The 25,554-nt window shown below is 40.7% G+C and overlaps 1 protein-coding gene across 1 annotated transcript in view; it reads right to left on the reverse strand.

Annotated features, from left to right (window-relative positions):
- Window positions 1–25,554, reverse strand: part of LRRTM4 (leucine rich repeat transmembrane neuronal 4) — a 679,501-nt gene that overhangs the window by 459,745 nt on the left and 194,202 nt on the right. The window contains exon 4 of the mRNA XM_075444811.1: window positions 20,073–20,166. The gene's annotated coding sequence lies outside the window, so the exon portion shown is untranslated. The remainder of the gene's footprint in view (window positions 1–20,072; window positions 20,167–25,554) is intronic.

Below are 25,554 nucleotides of genomic sequence, written 5' to 3' on the forward strand. Positions count from 1 at the left end.
TTATCGGTTACTGAGCTTTTAAAATATAGTTAGCAAGGTTAAGTTTACAGATTGAGAAAGTCCCAGACCTTGTCAGGGATTAGAACAGAGAAATGTTAAGTAGAAACAGTTGGCCTCCAGTTAGGAAACAAAGCTCAACCTGTGCTGCAGACTTCCTGCCATTGCTGCGACCTGCTTCAGCCATTTCCTCCTGCGTCCCACCTTCAGAGTTACTTATAGACAAAAAGTTTAAAAAAAAAAAAAAAAACACACCCTTAAAACATTCTTGCACATTCTGTTCAGGCCACGACGACTGTATTCTGCCAGTGTCAAAACATGCCAGCATATTATCATACACCTGAAAAATTAAAAGTTATAAAAATCTTAGTGAAACGAATTTGACTTTGTGAAAACCAAGCTAGAAAGTTGAAGTGATTTGTTTTGACAATTTTTCCACCTAAAACTTTATCTAAGCCTACATCTTCCTGGGAAATGTTTCGATTCTGACAAAAACATGTTTTCCAAAGACAAACTGTCCATGCCCAAAATGTTTGCACTGCCACTGCAGTGCAGAAAACTGGACTGAGTTCTCAGCAAGCTCTTTAAACATTACTGTCACTGATACAGCACGTCTGGCATGAACCTGGGGGCAAGAAATGACCTGAAGGTCTTTGTTCAGCATATTGCTGCTGTTTGCCTACATATTACTTTCCTTTAATGCTCCAGCGCCTCAGCCTCTCTGGTCTCCAGCAGATGTGAATACTTCTGTCTCCTGGAAAGCAGTAACTCACAGCTACCTTAGCGTAAAAGCAAATACGTGTTTGTATCACTCACTCTTTGCAGAGTTTTTGGCAGAAAACTGCCCATTGGCCCACTCTGTAGAAAGCGTTTGGTCAGAAAACAGCAAAAACAGCGCACGGATCCAAATTAGCATAGTTACACGACAGCCTGTATCAGTCTGCCTAAATAAAACGGTTTTCTTAACAACGAGGTGACGGCTTTGTTAGGTTTTAACACTATTAATAAAGTTCATTAGTTACAAAGATTCATTTAGGAGGGTAAGGGGAATGGCCATAAGTGCTCTCTAGGCTAAAGGAAGCCTGTAGGCACCATGAGCATTAAAACATATTAAACAGCGCGAGCCCAAGAGCCCTCTGGAGTTTTCTTTGAGTGTATTACTTTTAAATTAGAGATGGGAAATTTTCCCTGTTGAAGCTGGACAGAAAACAGCTGTGCTCATTAAAAGAGGAGGAACTGCTAAGTAGTTATATAATCAACACTATGTAATTAACAGAGAATTATAATACTAGATCTAACACTGAGCTGAAGTTGTGTGCCGTGCAGAATGCTAACAGCTTTGCAGTCGGCTGCCCTTTATGTTGTTCCCCTTGTTCACTCGCATTGCCCAGGCTGCAGATCCAAATGCTGCCATGTTCCTCAGGCTTGCAGCACAACACAGACAAGGCTTCTCGCCAGCTTGGTAAGAAAAGTTTGCTCAGAAGGGTCAGCTAGTCCAGCATTTTCTTACTGCCAACACGAAAACATCTACACTGTTTTGTAACAAGAGCATCGGGTAGTCAAGAAAAGCTTTCACAGAGCAGGAGGTGGAGGAACACATCCTAGAATTCTCAGAGCCTTCCCCTGAAAATTTCCATGTGCTCTTGGCCATCGTAAAAGCATACTGACCAACGTAAGTACTGAAGCAGTTCCATATTTAGAGCTGTTGAGACTCTGTCCACATGAAAAATCCTGTATGCAGCACCTGAAGACTAGAGATGAAGATGTCCCTCGCTCACACCATTTATTTGCAGGTCCCTCGCGGTGGGGAATCGGATAGGCTGTTTATTTGATGGGATCACTGAGCCAATGAAATACTGCTAGCACAGCAAATCAACAAACCTAAGAAAGACAGAGCATCTCCCACAGCTAGACCCAATCTGAATGTCAGAAGAGATTTGAATGCAAGGACAGACCTCTGAGTCAATGTCACAGAAACAAACAGTACTAGCATGCAACATGCTTCTTGTGCCATCAGGGAGCTCTAACAAACCTCTTTCAAAGATACTCTTGTTGCATAACTTCCACTGATTTTAACGAGAATTACATACACAAATACTTAAGAAAATCCCTGCCTTAGTCCCTCTATACCCATTTCTACTTTACAGATAGGAAATCCATCACGCTTTCCTAAACCATACAGGTGTCATCTCTGATAAAGGAGTGTGATGCAGAGTAGCGATGAGAGCCAACCCCAAACGCCAATAACCACGTGTCATTTTGTTTTAAGGCTGCTGCACTGTGTTAGCTGGAGGGCACCTCATGCAAATTCATTCTTTGGTGCCAACAGTTTACAGCAGGCAGGCTTAGCTATGCCATGATTGTTCAGTAGAAACCTTCAAAATCCAGGGAGAAAAGTGGTTAATAACTCTAAACCATATGCAGTGCTCTGCTGCCCTTGTCCTGCCGTCATCCATTTCCAGCTGGCCTACAGGACAGGATCTTTGTAGTTGGGCAAGCACGTGCTACAAACGCCAGGCATCCAACATGCCGTGAGGATCCACAATGACTACAAGGCTGCAGATTTGTCCTGCTAGCGCTAAGACTCTTCTCAGAACAGGCCCACTGCGGAAAGGAGAAATCCATTACAACATTTCTCTTCCCTCAGCTGCAACACGTTCAAGCTTTCTGGGATTCAGCTCTACTGCTGTACCCTTCATCCCAGCTTATTTGCTGCCAAGAAGAGCGGAGATAATACTGATTATAGTTGATGGAAACAAAAGGTACAGCTGGGAGTCCTCCACAAACTGCTGACATCAGAAGTTATCATTAGCAATGAACAAAACTACTACTGAACCACCATAAACTGCTTTTAAGCCGCCTACTAGTGAATCTATATACATGTACGAAACAGCTCGCTCTCTCCTCCATTATCCACAAGCAGACTGACAAGCACATTTCTTACCCCGTGCCTGGATTTGGCACTCTGTGGGATGTAAACCTGCCAGATTCTAAACACACATGGTCACATTTCAATACAAATGCACCAGAGGCACCCTCCTAGTGTTTCCTGAAACAGTACTGAGTTTGTTTCAAACCGCCGCTGTACCAAAGAGTTCTGATGGTGGCACACACATCTTGCACATTTAGCCTTTTGCCTTTTCAAAACTGAGAAGTCCAGTTGGGCCAAAAGCTGCCTTATCTGTCTACCTCCTCCTCCCTTCCCCCAGGGAAATGAGAGACTGAGATTTTCAAATACATTAATCAACCAGCAAGTAGGTAGTAAATTTTAAAATGTAACCCAGGAGTCCTGATTTCCCGGTCTTTTTCTTCAACCACTAGATGACACTACTTCCTTATATACCAATCCACTTTTCCAAGGTTTCTGAGCACTTCCACCTCATGTTGGCTCCAGCTGGAGTTCTGGATGCTCAGGAGTTATGGGCATCAATTTCTAACTTCAACACAGAAATAAAGTTATTAACAGACTACAAGATAAACCGCTCAGCTACGTTGCAAAGTTTTTCTTTCATACTTTTTCCTTTATGCTCAACTCTCCTCTCCCTGGACTAATCAGGCTGTTGGGTTTAAATGTTTTGTGCATTTTCAGTTTTCTTGCAGTCTACTGAAAACTTCATAATTACCATGGCATACCAAAGCAGATAAATAGACAAGGGCTAATATTAACTAAACCTTCCAAACAACTCTTTAAAAACTCCCAGATGCAAGGTTACTCTTCTGAGTCAAGACACGTCTGTTCAGGAGGGATTTACTTACAACAGAAAGTTAAAGGTCCTTATTCTGCAACAGGATCTGCCAGAGCACATGCTAATTCATAGCAAATCCCAGGGATCCTAATCTGGATTCAGTGAATGTGATGCCAAAACTATGACTTAGAATTACTGCTACTTCCCACTTGCCCATTTTTAGTGATTACTCAACAGCACAAGTCAATGTTGCAGTATTGCAAGTGCCACACGATGCATTAAGAGGTGCTTTATCAACTGCTTTTGTGTGGGTTTAATGATGAGAATTGGACAGACTATTTTAGCTTCCCACATTAAAACAGAACAGTGTATTTTATTTTACACTTCAAAACTTCCTTTTTTTCTTTTCCTCAAGGGTTGGTTTCTTTTTTAATTGCTTCTGGAATGGCACACTGTCATTTAACCCTCTTGTTCAGTCTCATTTTCCACCTTCTCTCTTTTCACACACAATTGAACTGACTTACAGCAAAACAGAATTTATTAAGCTGAAGACAATGAGGGTAATCAACATAATGCACTGTCTGCTAATCCCTGGTTACTCCATTCGTTTTTTACTGTTTATTCGACTTTTGGTCTACATTGTTTAGAGTAGAGAATATGGATTTTGTTCACTGAGAAGAGTCATTCAATTGGAAAATGTGTGCGATACTTTGTATGTTGTATGCACAATGTACCAGCACAGCACTTGATAAAAGGACCATCAATCAAATCAGTGCAAGGAGCTTTAATTCCCAAGGCTCTGAAAATTCCTCTTTTAACAGTCTGTACAAAAGAAGCAGCAGCGTGAAGTGCTGCATAAATATACCTGGCAAAAGCATCGTCAGAAGGTTGTGATTATTCATTTCAAGAATTACACACAAGTCCCAGCTGAGATGTGGGTACCTTTGCATACGGATTTGTATATGCACATTGGTAGAGTTCACCTGTGCTGCAAAGGGTTTGCAAATCAACATCTCAATCACCATCCACCTTTCCCACAACTTTGTTATCCCAAACACACCAGTAGCATAACACTCTGGGATGCATGGGACCGTTATTGTAAGGAACAGTCTCTGAAACATGATGGGTACTCACAAGTACTCAGCACAGTACTATTATTTATTATTATTATGGCTGGTGACAAGTGGTGTCCCTCAGGGGTCAGTACTGGGCCCAGTCTTGTTTAACTTCTTCATCAACGACCTGGATGAAGAGTTAGAATGTACCCTCAGCAAGTTTGCTGATGACACCAAGCTGGGAGGTGTGGTAGATACACCAGAAGGCTGTGCTGCCATTCAGCGTGACCTGGATAGGCTGGAAAGCTGGGCAGAGAGGAACCTGATGAGGTTCAACAAGGGCAAGTGCAGGGTCCTGCACCTGGGGAGGAACAACCTCATGCACCAGTACAGGCTTGGGGTGGACCTGCTGGAGAGCAGCTCTGTGGAGAGGGACCTGGGTGTCCTGGTGGACGACAGGTTAACCATGAGCCAGCAGTGTGCCCTGGCTGCCAAGAAAGCCAATGGGATCCTGGGGTGCATCAAGAAGAGTGTGGCCAGCAGGACGAGGGAGGTTCTCCTTCCCCTCTACACTGCCCTGGTGAGGCCTCATCTGGAGTACTGTGTCCAGTTCTGGGCTCCCCAGTTCAAGAAAGATGAAGAGCTACTGGAGAGAGTCCAGCGGAGGGCTACGAGGATGGTGAGGGGACTGGAGCATCTCCACTACGAGGAGAGGTTGAGGGAACTGGGCTTGTTCAGCCTGAAGAAGAGAAGGCTGCGAGGGGACCTTATAAATGCCTACAAATATCTGAAGGGTGGGTGTCAGGAGGATGGGGCCAAGCTCTTTTCAGTGGTGCCCAGTGACAGGACAAGGGGCAATGGGCACAAACTGAGGCACAGGAAGTTCCGTCTGAACATGAGGAGGAACTTCTTCCCTCTGAGGGTGACGGAGCACTGGAACAGGCTGCCCAGGGAGGTTGTGGAGTCTCCTTCTCTGGAGATATTCAAGACCCGCCTGGACAAGATCCTGTGCAGCCTACTGTAGGTGACCCTGCTTCAGCAGGGGGGTTGGACTAGATGACCCACAGAGGTCCCTTCCAACCCCTACTATTCTGTGATTCTGTGATTCTGTGATTATTTTACTATTTTAAATTTACGCTGCATTAGCAATCAGCTTTCTGGTCTCTTTGAGGTAGACACTGCAGCAAGTAAAAACAATAACCCACACAGTAGCAATCAGGCCTAATTTCCACAGGGGAGGGAGCACAGGGGTGTGGGCGGAAAAGGACAAATAAAACAAATAAATCCACACAATAATATAAGCAAGGGTAACTGTTCCATGTCCCAAATGCTTTGCTTCACATATGGGCAAAAATCACTGTCAGAATAGGAAAAACTATCCTACACTGCAGTATTAGCTTTGAGAACCACAAGTATGGCAAAACATGAAACACCAAACAAAATCCAACATGCGTCCAATTTCTCCATGTCAAGGGATCTACTCTCATTTGAACAGGCAAACATCTAACCTGAATTATTGCTGATCTGTAGACACCCAGATATCAAATTACAAACAACAGATTCAGTGAACTGAATAATTGACAGAAAATTAAAACCAGCTCTTTTACACACATCTGACTGAAGCATCTGACAGTGCTTTCAGTAATGCAGAGTGGTCAAGGGGAGTAACATGCTACTATTTGTATTAGATGAACAACAAGCTACATTAAAACATTTTACCAAACTTATCCTCACAGAAATATTTACCCCTTTTTATTTAAAATAAATGGTATTTCTATTTGTAGTTAATGTCACTTGGTTTCATTTCTAACTAACATGCCATTATGCTACAGTTTGCTCCCTGTTCCAGAGCATTCATCATTTAAGGGAATCCAGAATATTCCAAGTAGTGTGAGGAAGTAACTCGACAGACTGTATGCTAAAGCAAGAACAAGCATCCACTCTCTGCTCACACTAATGAGCTAACAGGGTGCATTTCCATTCTAGAGTCCTCACTTCAGACAGGAAAATTCGAAGGGCCTTATCAGAGCTAACAATGAAATTTCCATGCGAGTTCATTACCTAATATCACCTTCTATATCCCAACAAGCCACTAAATTCCTCCTATCTCAGCTACGTATCTATCGCACAGAAGCGATGATTTTCCCACCTTACAGGTTTCTTTAGCACCTGCAAAGCACTTTGCTAGCGTAATAAGGGAAACAGAAATGCTTATATAAATCAAGTCTGCTGAACTCACATAGTTACACTGTCTTCTGAACTCATCGTATGCATTATTTCTGTGAGTTTTCTACTGTTCAATGAAATACCAAATACAGTAAACCATTACCAAAATCTTGATAAAAGAAGAAAATTGCATCAGAAAATCTGGTTTCTCACTGCTGAGATAGAAGGAATATTTTAAATTATTTTTCATTTGCATAATTTCTGATTTTCCCAGGCTCTTGTCACCTATAAGGAACACCGTAGTTTCCTATTCCTGTCAGTCTCTGCTGTAGTGCCCTTGGGAGTCCCATGAAAAGTTTTATGAGTTTGGAGATTACAAGTGTCCTTTGCAAACTCTGTTCTACAAGCAAGCTACTAAGAGATTTTATAAAAACGGGAAATTATACACTTGATGCAGAATCTCCAGCAAAGCCAGGAGGGCTTGGGCATTCAGAACCCGTTTCAAGTTTCCGGAATTAGACACCTGTGGCTACTGCTGGCCTTCAAAAAGTCTAGGTTGCTTCCAGAAGCTGAATAAAACGTGACAAGTTATCTCAACATCTTTCCATAATCTTCAAGGCTGATAAAAGGTTTGAAAATGAACATAACAGAAGACATGTTTCGCAAATTAAATATTAGTGAAGTATTTGTGAAGAAAATAAATAACTTAGAGAATTCTCTTTAGATTCAGCTCTCTATCAGCTAAATTGGATCTCCTCTGAGAGAAAGATAAAAATCAACAATTCCCTATCTTTAATCTATGATTTAATAACCCCATTTTTCTCAAAGGGATAAGCAAGCCTCATGGCACTTCTGTAGTTCGTCAGGTGTGGGGTTTGGGGTTTTTTTTGCGGGGAGCATGCGCGTGTGTTTTATTTAAGTTCATAACATTTTCTACTCTACCTTGAGCCAAAAGGCAACGTTTAATGACCTTGCCACCTACAGACACATAACTGACAGAGTATGTCAACTTTTTCTGTGTTCCCACTTTTCTAGCAAAGGCATTAATGCAAAATTTTGTTTCATTTACCAATAACTTGAGAACGTTTAGCTTCCTGCAAACTAAACAATCAAATTTCTGCAGTTTAATCCAGTGAAAATATATGAAGGTCACCCTGCAGGCCAGAATTTATCCTGGCTTGGGTCTGCATGCCATCAGCTCAAGTCTGAATAAAGTGATTAGATGCATTTGACTGGCTCTGTACACAGGTTGGTAATCACCCATTAAGCTCAAAGAGGCTATTTGGGACACTGTGACCACCTTCTTCCACATAGCTTATTTCAGTTCTGAAATACTGCCTTTACATTTTCTGTTCCATGCAGAAATTGATAAAAATGGGTGAAACACTCATTTCAAATGCTATTGCATAATTGTCATTTATGACACATGTAATCCAGGTACACGCATTCAGAAAATGTTCCTCACCGTGTAATTACTATTTTTCTCAGGAGAGGAAAAAAATCCATATACATACACAAGATTTCCTGTAAGAATACATTGTCTTTCCTATTATCCCGGTGATAAGAAGAAACAGAAGAGATGATGTGAGGTTTAGGCAAACACAGGCACACAAGTGAAACTTCACGCCATGGAATTTACACATATTTTCCCTTTGAAAAGGTTTATCTACCAAGATAATTTAGCCCAACTTTATTTTTCTCAGGGAAAATAATGCTGTAAACCAGCCATAATTCACTGCTTGGGCATTAGAAAGATTTAGGCAGAAGTGAACTGGTACAAACATCTCGGTCTTGGCTTGGCTGTGATTACACTCTGAGTCAAACCACAAACTAGTCTATTCCTACACGGAGTTATCCAAGCAGTCCCCTTTCCTTCCTCATCTCCTACAGAAAACACTTTAAAATTCTGATAGCTCTCGTCTGTTGGAAGTTCACATCATTTTCCACCCTTGCTGCACCATTCCTATCCAAAATCTCCTCAGCAGTTTAAATTGCATACGTTAAAACACTTCACTTGTTACCCGAACAACTGCATCATACTCGTACAGTCCTAGCACTACTACAGAAACGCGAGCGAGATGAAAAGCCTCCGAGAGCTGAGTATCCTCAGTGTCTCTCAGGATAAGGATCTTAAGCGTTTCCTGACTTACCCTTATGCCTGAGGAGCTAGTCTTTCCTCCATTTTGTCTCCCCATTTCTAGCAATTTATTAACAGCCTTTCGAATTCGGATAAACAACATTTATAACCAATACATACTCAGTGTATGAAATCTTTATTCAATTAATTCCTACTTTGTGATCCTTCAAGCCACCTTCATCCATTCAACAAGTTTATTTTCTGTATTTCAGTCTCTCCTAGAGACCGAAATTATCAGTGTAAGATACTGAGCAAAGATTCTGAAAGTGCATCACCTGAAAACACAGGACAAGGGTCAGAAAAAATAAATACCAGAGGAGCGTCTATAAGAACCAAGTGATTTACTAGAAACATTGGGAGACACTGTGGCAGAAGCAAAAAACACCCCTGAATCCAGCTTGCTTGCTTAGCCTTCCCTTCTCTCTGCTAACCATAGTTACCTCTACTTTTATATTACCCACACCTGTCCAATTTGCTAGGTTTTATGTTTACATCACAGAACATTGGGAACACCTGATTGGGAAACTCAGCATTTCCACTACTCGGGATACAATGTCCCAGGGAGTCCACCCAAAGCCCAGTAAAGGCTGCAGCTTTCTTCTGAACATCTTTGGGTCTTAGATAAATGCTGCAGATTAACCTCACAGGGTGCTAATACTCTCTCACACAGCATTTGCGTACTTTGTTAGCAAGCTTTTGTTGCCCTTTTCAAAGAAAGATTCATTTTCAGCTACCTTTCAGTTTGGCCTGTTGGTCTGTCCTTCCCAACCTTATCTTATAACGTAAGTACTTCTCTAAACGCTTAATAAATCTGTCTTTCCAATAATGGAAAACTAGGTTGATTCTTCTCTAGCTCCTGCAGTACGGATTTCTTGGAAAAACTCTTGTCATTTTTGACAAATAGAATCTCTCTGCTTTGCTGTGTAATCCTACTATAGACCTAGCAACTAAAAAACTAATAGGCCCTTCACAGATTATATCTGAACTGGAATTACTTCTTTATAGCCTATGAACATTTTTCATACTAAAGCAGTGATGTCCATTTCCAAACAAACGGCTTGTCATTTTGTGTGACTTTTAAGTGTCCATAATAAAGCACAATTGTTTACCCCCCCACCTCAACATGCAGAGTGAGCAACAGAGCATTATTAATAGAGTTCCGTTTCACTGAAAAAAATAAAGCCTAGATTCAGACCTGAAGCAAAGGACCTGCCAGGCTGATAGATATTTTTCTACTACTTGTCTTACTACAAAATTATAATTTATGAGTTTATGGCTATCCATATGGATTACAACAAAAGCTTAAGTGCCCTCAAGATAAGGACAGGATGAATGGATAGGCAGGTATGCGAAACTGGATGGATTAGTAGAATAATAAAAGGATACAGATAACCCCTCCAAACCTTGATTTTTCTCCCTATAGTCACAGATCTGTAGTTGCAAAAAATTTATATTTTACCATATGTAAAAGGCACTGTGCCACACAGAATTGACCCTTGTACAATTTCAACTTACTAGCCAAAAACTGAAGTATTTTGTTTCTAATCTACACTTAATAAAACATGTCTACTTTATTATTAAAGAAAAAGTCACATCACCATACTATCTATTTCAAGTCATTACACTGCTCTTAATATTCGGGAATGGCAATTTACCTCTCTAGTGTTACCTCCAGGTAAGTTTTACACTGAGATCAAATAAGGAGCTCTCCGTTGGTCAATTCCAAACTAAGATGAAATTCTCCCATAAGAACTCCTCTTGCAATGAAAGAATATGACTGTAATTTAAGAAATGCCTGTATAGAAAGGCCGCATGGCTTCAAAGTTTTATTTGAGCAGAGAAGAATTTCAGTCCCCTTTGGGACTTAAAGATCTTAAAGACTTCTCATGAAAGGAAATGGGTTAATTTCTTCCTTAGCTCAAGCTTGGACTCGTTGAAAATGTTATGTAACATTTCATTCCTTTTCAAACAGATTTAAAGAATGGCTCCCCTTAGGTCACCCAATAGTTATGTGGAAGAGCTGGAAACCAAATCCAAATCTTAGGCTACTGTTCACAGCACAAACTATGAGGTCATACAATCTCGTATTTAAGACTTGGCCACTACCAACAGTCAACATAAAGCATACTAGATTTATCTATCTCTAAATGCAATTAATAGCTTGCTTCATTACTCCATCCCTGGTGGCGAGTATTACAACTGCTAAAAACCATTTTACCATGTAGAATAATTTCTTTTCAAAGCAAAAATTTTAGTTGATTTTTAGCAGCACACATGAGTACCTAGACACACATCAATAATCAGTTATACTTTCCTTCCTTGTAACCCAACAGGATGTACATTCTGAAGAGCTCAAACAGATCCCAACATTTTAATTATTTGTCGGGGTCTTTTTTAATTTTACTTGCTGTGTAAATCAATACCATTCCATTTCTTAAAAAAAGCTATGTCATTTTTGTATTAGAAATGGACTAAATTATTAATCAGGTTACATATGCATACATGGATTTAACATTACTTGTACCATCGAAGTTTAAGGTTCAAAAACAAATTTATTTTTACTTCTGTTTTTTCAAACTGAAATTCAACACCTGCAAAAAACCACTAACTAATGAGATACACTGAATATATATTTCAACATTCTAACATTACACAGAGGTGATCTATTATTGCCAAGGTCATAAAAGATGAGCAGATTCAATATTCTATATTGACATCTATTACGTAACATGAAGAGGATTCCGAATCACAATGGTGAAAAAGCATAATACTCTACTTCTACTCGAGAAGACATCTTATACCTGACTTCAGGTGCATCAATATGCCAGAGTGCCACGCAGACACAACTGATGTTTTTCAAGCACCAGCTCTCGAATGTCTGCATTACCACGACACTTGCTAGAGCTAACAGAGTATGCAGCCTCAGGCAGGTCCATCAGGCCACTGTAATGCATCCAGCACTAAAGTTAAAACGTCCATATCCTCACACTGCAAGGAAGTATCTCTAACAGCTTCAGCATAGTCATTGTTTAAGTAAAATGCACAAAGTCATGAGGAATTAAACCTTCATCCTTTGAATTTCTTGCTAGCATCCCATGCATATTTATTTGCAATACAAACCTCTGGCAGCGGAACAAGAGGCTTATGAACTACTTAAACCTATTTCAAGACCTCAAATTAGAAGATGGAAAGACACTCACAGGTCATTGTGCTATCACTACAAATTCCTACTTATCAGGAGCTCCTTCGCAATGCTGTCTACATAAATCCATACTTCATAGCTGCATGAAACAGCTTATCTTTCAATGCACTTAAGCCCTTTCCAGTGTTCTCACTTAAGGTGAAAATGTCCATGGAGGAAGTTATAAAATAAACAATTGTATCAGTTTCTCACACCTGGAAGATCATGTTTATGTCAAAATTCAGGAGAGGTGTAAAATTTCAGCCTGAACATTACAGTTTCACCTCAACAGCCTTATACACTGAGGCGCTAGTAAAATGAGGCAGAAATTTATAATCCATTAGAAATCTTTGTTACTTACTCAAGAGGAGCAGGTTAATACATAAATAGTGTTTTTAATCATCTTGAAGTCCAGCAATCCTGAACAGAAGGCAAGTGGAGGGAAGACTGGGTTTAAGGAGAGGCAAAAAATGCGTAAAAGAAATGTTTTTTTCCAAAAGCTCTAGACAGGCACTCACAGGATCAGGGGGTCGTGTGCTGGCTCTGCCATTAACCCAGTGTGTGGCCAGGACCAATTAATTTCACCTGAAACCAAGATGGCCAGAAAAATATAGTACCTTAAACAGCCAAGACATAGAAAGGATACTATTAACTACACAAACAAGGCACAAAGATTTAGGAAGTCTTTCAGAGAACAGTGTTTTCTCACCTGTCTAAAAAATTCCTAGGACAATGATGTACTTACCTAGATGGTCAATGTCAGATATTTACATAATACAAAGTAAAAAGATAAATTAAATATGAAGTAATTAACCGACAGGGATAGAAACAAGCTCAAAGTATACAGTTTAGTGGCTGAAAATCTGAGCAATTTTTTTCCAGCTGGGCTGTTTACTGCAATTACTTCGACATACAACATCATCTTTCTAATGATTAACAACACTGTATGATGATTTCTGAGCTCTTATTGTAATCAAGTTCTGATTAACTGAAGACTTTACTGATGTGCATGATTTTCCCCCCTTTTTTAAATCTAGCCATGCTCAGGCAAGCAGCTAAGCAGAAAGAAAAAGACAACTTGTAGCAGTACATTTTTGCAGATGTCTGTAATAATTTATGGTCTCAATCTTACTTCCCTAGGTGTCAAACAGCACCTACTCCCACCTGAAAATAATTATCATTCCTCACCATTAACACGGTTAAGCTAATTAGCATATATAGCACCCTTTCTGGCTGATGATTCACAAAGGAGCACAGATGTTGCCTTTAGAGGGAATACATTTCACATACCTCTTCAGCTCAAGAGCAGGGATTTCCTGTGGCTAAAAAAGGCATTTGTAAATGGCTACTGCCAGAATAAGGAGACAAGGGGAAAACTTATGAACTCCCAGCACTTAAAAGCTTTACTATATTTCCATAGTTAGTATAACTTCCCAAAATATGCCTCCAAGCTTATCACCATCCAACTTCAAATTCAGGTGCTGCATGCAGAAGCCTGGGCAAAACAGTTTATTAGTTCTGTTCATCACTCTCTGCATGATATTTTTGGAAAGTTTCATTCAACTGAAAATGTTTCAAAGTGCAGTAGGCAGCCATGCTGCTATGTTACCCGGTTTGATACAGTTGCTCCTGTGCATTTCAAACGGCTTTCCAAACTCGAACTCTCTGCTCAACACCCAGCATTTGCAGCTCCTCTTAAAGCTGACAGTGACCCTATGAACGCAAATACATTTGCATCCAATCCAAAATATGGTGCATTTTCTCAAAGAAAGATCCTGTCGTGGTGGCTTAGTCTCTGGGTGTTTTCCCCCACCACTCTTGTTTTAGGTAAAACATTTTATTATGAGACTTCCTTGGCCACAGTAGTATCAAAGATGCTGTCTGAAACACTCAAGATAATCTACATGATCTACACTACTAAGAAGTGTAATAAGTGTTAGGAATGTAAAGTAAACCCTCCTAAAAATCACCTTTTGCTGTTAAAACTGTATTCCTTAACTGTGTTGCTCTACTTCCATTTAAGTTCTCCCAATCTTTGCATAAGACACTAGCTGGTTTAAAACTAATACAGTATCTCAACTTCAGACAGTGACTTGCACAAACAATGTAAGTTCAATTGCTACCATTTTATTTAGAAGGACTATATTTTATTTTTCTCTCCTGCTGCTTTAAAACTATGAGGGAAAAAAAAGACTAATGTTCATAGACACATAAAGCCAAAATATCAAAAAGAATAAAGGCTCTTGGAAGCTCTGATTCACTTACAGTGTCCTAAGTTTCACAGATCAAAGATTTTTTATTTAAAGTTCTTCTGTGTTGGAAGATCCTGGTCACAAAGGCTGAAGACACACAAATCTGTCCAGAACCAGTAAGGATTTGGCTACAGAACTGCATTTGCCTTGGACAAACACAGACGAATAAAAGCTGCACATCAACTGAAAAAAGTCCAGAGGAAAGCAGCAAGAATAAAAATACCACCAGAGTGGAAAGAGAGAACTGTTTGTTCTTTTTTTCCATAGGCTGTAAAGGAGAAGGCTGGTTTTCAGCACCAGGAAAGCAGCTGCAAATTAGACAAAGTAAACAGATGACAGTGAGGACAATCCTCTTATTTCCACTGACAAAGAATGGCTGACATCACTAGCCTTTCTCATTTTCTCAGGTACAAGCAGCTCCGCTTCCCCTCCCACCCAGCATTAGATTGATCTAAAATTCAACGAAAGCCCCATAAAATAAAACAAGTCTTACAGTATTGGCACCTCTCTGACTGCTAACCACGATATTACATCACCTACATAACATACAGGTATGCATACACAGGTATGCTCACCAGCAAGAAAGAATTAAGTCATCCCATACAGTGTGACTGACCTACAAGAGACCTCTTCCATGACACGTCATCTCTACAAAAAAATAAATCAAGCTTTGTGCACGAAGATACAGGTTTCTTATGAAAGATAAAGTGCCCAGTTACGACAGAAACTGCATAGCAATCTGAGACAGTCTCCTCAGAACCCCTTGGAAAAAACTCAGTCATAACAAATAATCATAGTGTAATTTATTATCAAGTACCTGCATGTGTGATTATTCAACATACTATAGGTAATATAAATACATAAATAGCCAATGGATACGGTACTTCTTAGTGTATATCAAAGCAACTAAAGAAATCAATAACATTTTTTCCACTCAGTAAATATGAAAATAAAAACAAGTTACTTGACTTAATCAACATCTTGAAGTAGAGCCCTAGCACAGGCTGCAGTAGAAATCTGAGTTCTGGAGTCTCAGTCAGTCCTACTTTCAGTGGACACATGTAAGATGACACAACATGGTACTTCAGGAATAGTGTCTCTGTTGTAAATATGGAATTTTTCTTCGTATTGAAGTAAACTAAACCATGTTTATAAAAAGTCATTTCCCTTGAGAAGTCACATTTTAATGAAAAACTCTTTTTTAAAAAAAGACATGCTGATAAAACATTTTCACTCAACACGAATACACCTACAAATACATACAGCACACACTCCGCATCAGCCTTCATCAGTACTGCTAGTGTGAGTAATAAGGCGTTTTTTTGTTTCCCTGATTCTTATAACCTCCTCCTTTCAGAAACAGCTCTGGGACTACACAGTTGAATCCCCCAACGACTTAAGAGCATATGTATTCTGTTCCTTTCACAGCTCATGATTCATTTTTGGAGACATAATTGAGAATATCTATCAAAACCTACAAGCATTTGCTGACCTGGGAAAAAATGTCTTCCTGGGACTCTAAAGTAATACACTGGACTAAGACTTCAGGCATTGCTATACGCTTTCTTGTTTCTGGGTCAAAAAAATCATAAAGTTCAAACTACATATAATGAAAACCATAAGCCTGTTATACAGTTTATTAGTTATAAGAAATCACACTTGAAACCAGGACTCCATCAGGAACGTACAATGAAATTATATGACAAAGGTAGGAGAAAAATTAACATGTTTGTATAGGTGTTTTAAAGAGGTGCCAGCTCAGTCAGGGAAGACAAGAGGCAGCGTGGTAAGCCATGATTGCAGGACAGCAACCCAAACCATGCAGTTTCTGCTTCCAGGGAATAATCACATGAACGGAGACTCAATTTTGTTTAGCAGCCCAACAAATCTCAGTAAACTTCAGGCAGTCCGAATTCATCACAGATTGGTTTATTATGTCTGGGAGGAGTGAGGTTTGTTTTTTTCTCTGGTTCCTACACAAGGCCAACGTGTCAATGTGCTATCCCAGGCATCATATCATATAACCCCCTAACTCCTAATTAGTTCCTCTGAAAAGCAGTTCAGGCTCTATTTACCTTTTTCTAAACTGATTAATTCATACCATGTATTAAAATCAAATAATTTCACTTTCATTGACTTTACCCAAAACATCCCTTACTCACTGATCTTCCTAATTATTTTATTTATCCTTTTTAAAGCAATTTAGATGTTACCTCAGTTACTGAACAGTACTGCATCACTAAAACTTCAATGCAAACAGAGAAGTCACGTAGATTTCTCACTCAAATCAAGGCAAGGAGCCTAAAACGAAAATTTCAGGCTGAGCCTCTTTGTTCCTTAGTTCTTCACATGTGAAAAGGGTAACAGAACTTCCCTAATATACAGGGGTGTTGTCAGAGTAAGAACATTACAGGTTAAGAATTGCTCAGATAGTATAGTAATGGAGGACAATAACTAAGACAGCATTTCATTTATTCAAAGCCCTACAAACAGCATAAAGCTTCAGAAATCCTGCAATAGGCATCTAAAATGCTGAAGTATTCTTCAATCATTCTAAATACATACTACCAAGAAGGAAGAGGTTTGTGGCCGAGTGTAAACCAGCTTTGTTCTTAGGAGAAAAAAATGGCACTTCTATCATCCTCCTTTTTTTATTCTCCTACTTCTATCCCTGTGTTCATTTCCACTTTACACTGTAGTAGAAGTTAACAGTGTAACTCAAAGCTTTGTGAATATATGTTTGTTCAGTAAACGAGTTAAATGTGTTTGCATAACTCTTGCTAAAATAAGATTCAGCCTTTAGTGAATGGCTACACATCGGCCATTCCTCTCTACAGATACACATCAAAAATAGTGAGAGTAAAAGAAGCACATAACCGCAAAAAGTTTCCAACCATGAATCTTATCACGAAGAGGAGAGCGAGCCAATTCGAGCCAGGGAATGCGAGGAGAATGGTACAGCAAAGAAATCACTCAAAAGATCCAATATATTTACATGTCAACTTTGCATGTAATAAACACAAGGACAAAGAATTATGATGTGACTGTTTCAGAACTAAGAAATGTATCAGAAAAAATTCATAATGCCCACACACTACTACTGATTCAAATGGAACTGCTTATGAAATGAGATACTGAATAAGGTCAGTTAAATTAGCTCAGAAGTCTTAAATAAAATCATACGCAAAAGTGTTGGGCAGTGGCCTAATTCTGTTTCCATCGAAAAAGTTAATCAAAGAATGCCACGTTTTACTTTGGTTTCCAGTTCCTGAGGGGATTACATTTTGATAGTTTTTGCTTTGCACAAATGCTTGCAGAATTACAGAAAAAATCCTGCCTGAAAATGGACACCTTCTAGCATATTCAAACAGGCATTCAATGACGAAAATTAACTCACCTCCACCCCCCCTGCCAGCGTCACTTCCCTCCAAAAAACAACCATGCCACTTTGAAGCCATGAGCAAAGCTGCTTACTAGACAGCATTCTGAATATATTTAACCTGCTTCTTGCCAAATCACAGGGCAAGATACATTACCCTATAAAACACCTAGAATGGACTGGCCTACCGACTACATTCTCAATGCATAATACCTCAGGCATGCAAAACTAAAAAAAAAATAGACAAAGCAAAAAAACCCCTTACACTTCTTTTCTGATTTTTAAAGACTCCAAAGGCACCGACTGTACACATTGGCTGGGGTGAACAACAATCTGGAGCTATCCTCACACCTCTGATCCGATCCCCTGCTGCCCTAGTCCCAGCTATCTACTGAATTCCTCCTAACTACTCTCCTTTGGTGAAAGAAGAATGACATCTTCTATCCTAGCCTCCTATTTATAGAATCACAGAAAGTTTTGGGTCGGAAGGGACCCCTAGAGGTCATGCAGTCCAACCCCCCCGCAGCAAGCAGGGACACCGCTAACTTTCCTTCATTTAATGGCCATTTCCTAAAGAAGAATGAGACACACCTAGGCGATGAACCACTTCACTTTACCTGGCCTTCTCTAAAATCTTTCAAAATAACCTGTTATTGGTGCTTGTAGCTATGACACATGCAACTACACAGTAAAGCAAACGTACCAACGGAATCGCAGAATCTGAAACAACTGCTGCACGCATGCATGCATTAACTGCATCAATGACTCCTGACATCAGCGCCACCCCAACCGTCTAATTGCCAAGACTCAAAGCAAAACTTCAAAGCTGGTAATTGCTCTGACTTTCATTTAGAGACTTGGCTCAAGCAAAGATTGTTCCTGTGTTAGCAAGGGACTAATAGTTTTCTGACTGTGTGGGTATAAATATTCCTAGCTTAAAGGCAGCTCTTTGAAGTTCATAATCTGTTCTCTCCTTCTTACTGTTATTCAAGAAAAGAACATATGTGTAAATGCTTTATCATGGTGACTCTGTCTTGGCATTGCCTTTGATAATGTCTTGGTATGTCTTGTAAAGATGATAAAAATTCTAGCTGTGGGGAACCTGAACAAGTCGCCGCATGCTTTTTTTTACTTCTCTGCTGTTTATACGGTCAGCTTTCTGCAAAGTGTTTACGTGGAGCATTATTAGCGTCACACTTTCTGTTAACATTACAGCGAGGGGTGTTTCTTCCCCAGCACTCCCACAGAGAAATGCAAAGTAGCAGTGTTCTTCCTTCACTTTTCCACCCTTCTTTAAATCAATAATTCTGTTTATTGTGCTAATGGCCATGATGTTCTTGATGGGCCTACTTGTAGCATACAGCACAAGCCTGGAAGAGTAGAAACTCCATCTCTTACATTCCAGTTACCATGACTGCGTCAGAAGGTTAGAATACTTGTGCAAGATAAGCCACGCTTATACTTAGTCTCATTTACTGCATTAGCACTGTACTAAATGGAATTACAGAGGTAATTATATACTATGTCAAAAATAACTGTAGCTAAGCAGAACTACCTCTGCTCCCACTCATTTTTCCTTGTGTTAAGGATAAGCACAAAAAATTCTGCCTGAATGCAAATTAAGAGCTTATTTACTCAAAATTATCAATTACAGTAATAATTAATAACAGACCAATTTGAATAATAATTAACTATGATTACTGCTGCTCAGAAAATAGTATTCCAAGTACATCTGGGGAAAAATACTGTATACCAACATGAGATACACTTGTCACAACCTATTAAAACTCCTGTCACAAGAATTCTTACTGGACCACAAAGCAAGGAAAAATTGCTATCCAAAGAGTTCACCGGTTCTAAGAGCTCACCCAATATTCAAAGAGTTTCTGCCTACAGCTGACTGCTTTAAGCAGCAACAAAAGTATGACACAAGCTTACCTTTACATAACTTCCAAAAACAGAGCCTTAAAAAATTCAGACTTCCACTTATTTTTTCCCTTTGTAAAGGGAAGACGACATTATACCGACTTTATCCTTGTATTTATTGTATGTAGCATGGTGTTTAAATACATAAATTTTGTTGATAGATTGTTACTTCAATTAGTTGACTGGCTGATTTTCTATAATTACAATAGTTTGTCACTAGGCTGTTTTCTCTAATTGGTCGCCTCAATTATATAAATTAAATTGATTTACAGAAGTGTGTTTATACAACTTACCTTCAGTGAAGAATCTGAAAATGGAGCTCTCCATAGGCTCTTCAGCTCTTTGACCACCCCATACATTTTCCATTGAAAAGCATCCCCTCTCAGTCTGTGGGAGACAGACAGGAGAACACTGAGGACAACCTAAAGCAAACACAACCTAAAACAAATACAACCTAAAACAAATATTGCTTATGCAAAGTTGTTCTTCCTTCAACACCTGGCATTTTGCCTAGCCTGTATTTTGGAACACATTGCCCCTCCTTAAAAAAAAAAAAAGTAAGAGCAATTACCAATTTTTGTCTGTGGCAAAGAGAATCACATGGAGATGAAGATATTTGTGGTTTATTTTCAGATCTGCCACTAACTTGTCATGAGCCCCTGGGGACTCCTTTAGCCTTTTGGCATCCCAGGTAACTCAAGCGCAACATAATTAATTCAAATATCTAATTACACATTCACTTTCATCAGGGGACCACAAAGCGACTCCCGAATTATTATTATTATCAATAGTTCCAAATACCAGAGGTCACAATAATGCTGTTAGTGAGCTCAAGCCCACCATTTTAAAATGCCTCACTATATAGATAATCTAAGACATAAGGCATGTCGGCTCAACTGCTAAAATGCAAAAGCCACTCAGAGCCCAGTCTTCTCCTGGGATGCACCTTCTGCCAACACCTACTGCAGGACAAAATGAGCGTGAATTCTTATTACATCCAAAGCGTAGCAGTCTGCCCCAACTCCGCTGTAATAAAGATGAGCACACTAGACACGAGTCAGGAGAATCAAGACCTCAGGGGCAGCGCTGAAACACACCTAGATGTGATAACTGTTCAGATCCAAACCAAAGAGATTTACTTCCACACCCTTAGAATATAATCCCAAAGAAAGTATAAGAGAACACCTTAGGATTGTCCCAGTTTTCCCACATAATGCTCAATTTCCCTATTTTCACATCACACAACATAATATCACAAACTATATTGTTATTAAAATAATGGAAGCTTTAGATTTTCAAAAATAGAAAACAGCATTGTGTTCTTCACAACCAAGACTTATCACACAGAAATGACCTAAGTGCTTACAAATCCTAAGCAAACAAACAAAAAGAAACAAAACCAAAACCAACTTCTTTAAAGCTTAACCTGTACCATACGAAGAAATGTGACCCAAAAGTAATTTAGAATTGAGAACGGTTTTCTGTCAAACATAAGGTCAATCCACTAACAACTTTGCATAGGCCTTTTTGCTGTTAAAAAAGTCCAAATGAAACAGGATTTGCATGGAACTTCTTAAAAAAAGGATGCTGCTCTCATTCATGGTGGCATATAAGTCTGGAGTCTTTTGCTTCAGCGAGACTGAACTCAGACAAACATGTGGGCAAAACTAACATGAAATGTTACAGAACTGCGTACCATTAAACCTCAACCTTTAGCTCAACATGTTCTACCTTTTGTCTCATCAGGTTACTCGATAGTTTTGATAACAGCAGAAAGAAATTTTTAAGTTATTTGATTGATACCTTAGAACCGAAATACTACCTCAGGAATGGAGTCATCAGAAAGACCCGCATAACCTCTAAGATGTGGATTTGATTTTATTATGCTCAGCATGTATTACCTGCCTGGAATAGCTCACTAATTGTCATGCTGCCCACTCGCATGTCATTTGGATGCCTGCCCCAGGGCATAGGTGCTGAGCAGGAAGATTTTCTCTTGCAGCATATGGAATAATCCAGTGACTCTTGGCTCATTAGCAGTCAGTCACATCTCCGCAACACCAGCGCGCATGCGTTACTGCCACATGCCGCTTTACATCTTGGTGCATCCTTTTGCCTTGGATATCAGAAAGGCTCAAGAAAGTGTTTTCATTACTCTCTGGTTTTGCTTTTCAAGCTTCAAGACAGCCACCTGGCCAACACATCCTCCGGTAACTCGCCTAACCTCTGGGCTGGATGACACCTTTGCTGCATTGTATTCCTCAGTATGTTATTCAGAATAGTAACAGCAAGTCTGGATTTCCTCCTCCCCACTGTTCTCTCCTTAAATAGCAAAACAATATTGTAAAAATCTCCTCTTGCCCAAACACACCCATTCTTTGCTCTGTCTACTTTAATGTGATTTCTCCTGTTTCTGTAAGTTATGGCGGCCACTTTTAGCTACTCCGCTGGTCTGCAGGGGCTGTGACGGGAAAGGGCCAAACGCCGCGTCAGGAAAAGGCCGTTCCCTTCCATTACGGCCTGCCTCAACAAAACACGGGCGGCACTTCTCCCGAGACACAATCATTTTGCTGTTTATGAGTATTTAGGTTCTCCATAGCACAAATAAAATTTTAAAGAGCTGAATGCCTTCAAAACCTGCACATCCCACTGAGACTTGTTTAGGAGCTTTCCAAAACTTTCTCTTTATACCTGCAAACAGCGAAATCCCACAGGAGGATTTGGCACCACTTTTTCTTCTGATGTTTGGACTCATGTCCACTCTCACAGGCAAAACTGTCTCAGGTCGGGGAATTTCACTTCATTTAGAGTCAGTTACCATAAACTTTTAATTACCGGTTGTGGTATTGAGAAATAAAGACAACCAAAAATTAAGCAAGCGCTCAGAGAAAACACCGCAGCTTCACCTCCAGCACCTCACCCTTTGAGCCTCCCTCCCTTATCTCCATCTCTGCCTCCTCCTCTCCTCCAGCGTCACCTCGCGTGCCCACGCCCCGGCTCCACCTCCTCCTCACAGAGCAGCCATGTGCTCCTCGGCGTCGAGGCTCCAAGCAGGCCGGGACTCCATTTTGTCTGCGGCGGGGCCGGCTGCGGCGGGCTGGCGCCCCCCGCCTGCCACACCCGGAATGGCGGACAGCTGCGGGCGGCGCCGCGCGCAGGTTCCCGCTCTCCCGTTGAGGTGCTGCCGCCCGCTGTCCCGCCGAGGTCGGAGCACAGCCCGGCCGGGCCCCGCGGTTCCTCACAGAAAAGGGGTTTTACCCCCCCTCGCCAAACAGAAACCCCACGGCCGAGGGAAGCCAGAGCAGCCCCGCCGCCAGCCTTCCCCACAGGGCCAGCGCCTGCCTCCCGCACAGCTGCCAGCGGGGCTCCTCTCGCAGCTACAAGCAGCTCCAGCTGCAAGGCTTCCCCATTCTTAAGTCTGGTAACTTAACCCTTTTATCCATTCTTCAGGTGAATAAGCCTCGTTCCACATTAATACGCACAGAGTCAGGCATTACATCGAGCAGTGGATGCAAAAATCTCACGGAAGGTGGTCAGCCATGCTGAAGCAGCGGATACACAGCAGAGGTGCTCCAGCCATGCACTCGTAAAGCTTGTCAAAACATTACCAACGTTATTTCTTCACCCCCTCCCAGCTCATGAATGCTTTGGAAAGCAGTCAGAGGTTCCTTAATTAGGGATTTGTCTTGAGACACAGCTGCTTCTGAACACTGCACACTGGCTTGAAGCATCCAAATCATGGAGGAAAGTGTTCTGTGTCAGCTTCTGCTGGAGATAACAGCTTTATTACCAAAGTCTATGTTATGTACTCACACTTTTCTGACAGCTGGGGAAACCGCTTTGTTCATATAACCAGGAAAATAATACAAACACAGAGGAAGGTGTTTACAAGCAAATGTTGGTGCTCTGAGGTGAGGGCAACCTGTGGGCACCGTGGTCTGGCAAAGAGGACCACAGCACGGAGAGTGTTCTTCCTACAGTCAGCAGAAGGGGAAAACCCAAGCCAAAAATCATCTCTGTGAGGGGGCTCCTGAAAAAGAGCAGGGCCCTGCAGATGGAGGACGCTCTGGCTGCGGCAGGAAGGCAGAACACCACTGCAGACATCACCAAGGGGAGGGTTTAACAGAGACAGAGACTGGTTTTGGTTAAAAGCAAAACCTTTGGTCTGTTTCCTCTAAAACTAAAACATCCTCGAAGCCAGGGCCAGAAATTAATGTGTTTGGCATATCACTGGCTTAACTCGTGCCAGCTGTGCGAGGGACAGGCTGCTTTTCTGTGGTCATGGCTAGAGGACAGAGCTGCTCATGCTTCTGCAAGCCCAGGGCTGTCTGGTTTATATTGGGTTGAGCTAAATCTCTTTGCTGCAAGCAGAAATAACTTTATTATTTGAATTAGGTGGCTGGGCCCCCTGGATATCCTCTTCACTCAGTGAAACCAGGTCTGTCATTAGGATTTTGCAGTAGGTGCTACCTGAGGTGCTCTAAGCGTCCCTTAGAGAGCACAGTCCTATCTCAACTACAGAGGGAACCTCAGCAGACCAGCTTCCTGACTCAAGTGTTTATGGTCCGTATGAAACTTAGCCAGGATGAGTGCGTCTCACACTTTCAAGTTTCAAGGATATTGGAAGAGACGCGCATAACTACAGCTTGGCTACAATACTGATTTGAGCTGCAGTTCCGTGGCAGCTTAAGTGGGTCCATGTCATACAGCTAACCTGGCACAAAATTAACCCAACCAAAAACAGCAATTAGCTTTCTGCTAAGCTTGCTGACCTCCGACAACTCTACCCAGGGTCAGAGAAGCACTGGAGCTGGCACTAGCAAAGGTAGAGGACTGTAACACCCAGCAATTAGATTAGCACAACATTAAAGGAGAGGCAGACCACTACAGACAGCTGCAAGCTTGAAGTAATGATGAAAGTTTATGATATCGTACCCACCCTGGAAGAACTCCAGGATTCCCTCTCAGGGACTATATATTCTTTATAATGAAGCTCTTCAGGGCAAGGATCACGTCTGTCTGTGAGGAGGAGGCAGCAATAAGAGAAAGCGGAAGAGAGGATGAAATACTGGATGAAGACAGAAATGATCTGGGTCTGAGTCTGTTTCCAGCTGTGATAATTCAGACACTTCTATTCACATATTTAGAATGTAAAGATAAAATTCCTTCTCCTGCCCTCTGTCAAACTGAGGTCCTGAAGTTGTTCAGGACAAGAAGGGTTTTACAGTACCTGCCTCAGCTAGACACCATTCTGATGCTGGTAAAAACACACTAGTGCAATATTAAATCCTTGCCGTAAAGACAGAAAGAATACTGGAATACAGCTTAGGGAAAGAAGTGGCTGAATACAGTTTTGTATACCATAAGGAATCCAATTTGGAGCCTAAAGCAGAGAAGAAAATGACAAAGGTAATATACTTGAAAAAGTTTCACAGAAAGATACACTGGAGAAATCTATCCAGACCATTTATTCCTCCGTGAACAACTGGATAGACTCATTACAGATTCTGCCTTTGTTGCTCTATAGAAATGAAAATGCTAATTGGTTTACTTGAAGTTTAATTGAAAATTAATAGAATTTCACTAGAGATTTGCAGAATAGGACTAGAGTTAAAATGATATTTGATTAAAGTCACACTAAAAATGTACTCAAGGACATTCTGAAGACAGGAGCAATGGCATTCCTTTTTAAAGTGGAAATAAATATTTATCATTAGTAGCAACCGTCAACAAAATCCACTGTTTTTAAAGGAGTATAGTAACACATAGTGATAC

The sequence above is a fragment of the Opisthocomus hoazin genome, chromosome 28, assembly GCF_030867145.1.
Source record: "Opisthocomus hoazin isolate bOpiHoa1 chromosome 28, bOpiHoa1.hap1, whole genome shotgun sequence".
NCBI lineage: Eukaryota > Metazoa > Chordata > Aves > Opisthocomiformes > Opisthocomidae > Opisthocomus > Opisthocomus hoazin.